This window comes from Athene cunicularia, assembly GCF_003259725.1.
Source record: "Athene cunicularia isolate RWA chromosome 8 unlocalized genomic scaffold, athCun1 chr8_part1, whole genome shotgun sequence".
In the NCBI taxonomy this organism is placed as follows: domain Eukaryota; kingdom Metazoa; phylum Chordata; class Aves; order Strigiformes; family Strigidae; genus Athene; species Athene cunicularia.
Window position 1 is genome coordinate 15,796,015 of NW_020799109.1, and position 2,871 is coordinate 15,798,885.

Genomic DNA, 2,871 nt, shown 5'->3' on the forward strand with positions numbered 1-2,871 from the left:
GGGGGGTGGGAAGTGGTTATTTTGTTTTCTTTAGCCCTTTATTCTTCAATTTGCATCTGTAGATTTCATTCATTTTGACATTCACGCTCCCATTGCCATTAAAATAAATAGCTGCAGCTTTTACCAAGTGTCAGTTCCTAATAAAAAAGAACTATAAATGAGAAGTCTGATTTTTGACAAGGGAAAGATGACTATCTCCTGCTCCATCAAGAGAGGATTAGATTAATTCTTCACTGTAAACATTTCCCCATTTAAACCACTTCTGCTTTTCAGTGCACCTTTGTGGCTGGCTGTCTTCACTGCAGCATTGTTACATTGCACCCTGTCAGTGGATAAAATCAGATACTGTACTTACAAAACATTGCCAAGATGCAAGTGAAACCTCGATGAAAAAATAATGTATTTTCTGCAATTGCGAGTACAAATGCCTCTTTTTTTTTTTTCTCCTCCTTCCCTGCCCCCTCCCTCACACATGTTCCCCCAGGAGAGCCCCAGTTATATGACTTTTTTTCTGGAAAGACTTGAAAGAAATAAAGTGTTCTGTTACTTCTTTGGTTTAGGTTTTTTTGTTTTGAACAGCAGAACATTCTTGAACAGATAAAAGTGGAAGGTCAAGTTAATAGCCCTAGCTCCCAGTTCTGAAAGGTGCTACTCTGATAGATCTTCTGTTTCAGTAGGAATAGGCATCACCAAGTACGTGATTGGGCTAGTACTTTCAAATACTGCAGACAGATAATTGCTGATACAGACATTTGCGCTTGCAAGATAGTAGTTACCAAATGTGTGTGGAGACAGATGGAGCAGTATGAGGAAAGAGCGTGAAGCAATGCTGATAGAATGTTGAACTATTGTCCAGCTTTGTGTACACCGGAGAATGGGGATGCTTCAGGAGTAAGGGTGAAGCCAGGTAGTATAAATATCTTAGTTATGTGCATTGGGAATATCATTCAAGGGCAGGGGACAAGTAATTATTCCTACTACTGAAAAGAGTATAGAAAATGGAAGCAGGCCATGAAATTTCCAGGTGCCAGAACTGTATATCTTCCTATATGTGTCTTGTGGGACTAATGGTTTCTTCCTTTCAAGATTCCACAATGTTATCGTTTAACCTCTGAGAGCAGATTAAGATAATTTCTTAGGTGTTGACCTGGGTTCATGTTTTGTTCTGATTCTTGTAAGAAATACTTGAAAAAAGAAAAAGCAACACAAGAGTTTCTGCATTGACATAGTTCTTAAATTGTATCCATACAGTGAACAGTCCCTCAGGGTGCTTGGTTTGAGATATAAGCAAAAAACTGAGTTTAATAAAATTGAGGTTTCTTCCAAAGGAAAGGGTATTTGGCGTGTTGTAATTTTGCATCTCTTGAACTGTGACTTTAGTCCTTGTTGTTAGATTTCTTACATATATTTTGTTACCAGAAAGATTTTATTTCCTCGTTTTTTGGTTTACATCTCAAATTATGTAATTATTTGTAGCTGCTGAAACTGCTGTTGCAGGCCAAAGTTTGCACAGGAGTTCCTCAGCTTTAATTATTGAGGATCTTATGGGCAGTTCTGTAACTTGAATAACGTTTTTTGTGTTTTCCTTTATTCATTCTACTTGCTGACAGATACTTTGACCCATTAAGAATTCATATGGTTTTGGTTTTTTCTTTTAATTTTTTTGCAGGATTTTCAACTCAGTTCTGTGTAACTTCTATGCCTGCCTTTTATCCAAATAAGCACTGACTTTAATCAGTTTCTCTCTAAAGAGCCATTCTTTATCAGAATGGATAGTAAGTACTCTTACCTACTTTTGGCCTGCCCTAATCCTGAGGCAAACAAAAAGTTGTTGTTCACTTGATGTGTGTTGAATTGTGAAATGTGTTTATTTACATAAGACTTCCTTATTCAGGAAGTCAGTCTCTCTGCTGTTTAAGGTTATAAATTCACTTCTCCTGCTTGGCTAGTTACTGTAGGCAACACTTTCCTGTAAATACTGAAAGGGTGTTCTGCAGGAGATATGTCAGTATAGCAATGTGTTGAAAGCTCAAATGTTGCAAATAAATGAAGAACTATTTTGCTGATTTATCCTGACAGCTGTGGAGTTGTGTCTTACTGATCCCAGCATATGTATATGAGAATTTGTGTAGTTTTGTTAATGTGAGGGCTGGGACGAAGTGGCTGTGGGAAATGGACTTCCACATGAGTGCAGTTAAACCAGGACGGTGTATCTACTATTGTTTTGATGCCTTGTATGAAATATTTGAAAAAAAAAAAGCAACGCAAAAGTTGCTCTTTTCAAGTAACTTGCAAAATTCATCCATGCAGTGAAGAGCCCCCCCAGTTATAAGAAAGAAATTAGTTTAGTAAAACTTGGGTTACTTCTAAAGTGTATTTGTTCATGAATGTATCCAGTATTATGAGAGGCGTTGCCTGCTTGCAGGGAATTTAATAGTCAATATACAGATCAGATCAGCTACCTGCAGATTTACGCTTATGTTTCTAATAATATAGCTGTAAAACATACTCTGTGATAGCTGCCCAGTAGTATGCCATCAACTTTTACAAAGATGGAAGGCGGGGCAGTAATATGGAGAGGAAAGTTGGTGCTAGCCAGTTAGCCAGTATCTTAAGAATGGAGAGGTGAATAGCTTAACTAGACGAAAAATGCATCAGGTGCGGTAAACATTTTGCTTGGTATGTGGTTTTGACTGCAAGAGAAAAATCTGATTATTTTGTATTTTTAACTACTAGAATTTGCTGAAAACCTTTACTCAAGAATGCAATACATCAAAGATATATTATACTAGAGCCCTAGAAAATTTTGTTCTTGGAATTATTTCTTAAAATGTATTCTTTTCTCTTTTCTTCCCCTTCCCCCCCCCCCCC

General features: G+C 37.3%; 1 protein-coding gene across 3 annotated transcripts in view; it reads left to right on the forward strand.

Moving 5' to 3' along the window:
* Positions 1 to 2,871, forward strand: part of PRKACB (protein kinase cAMP-activated catalytic subunit beta) — a 39,610-nt gene that overhangs the window by 5,542 nt on the left and 31,197 nt on the right. The gene's annotated exons all lie outside the window — the stretch shown is intronic.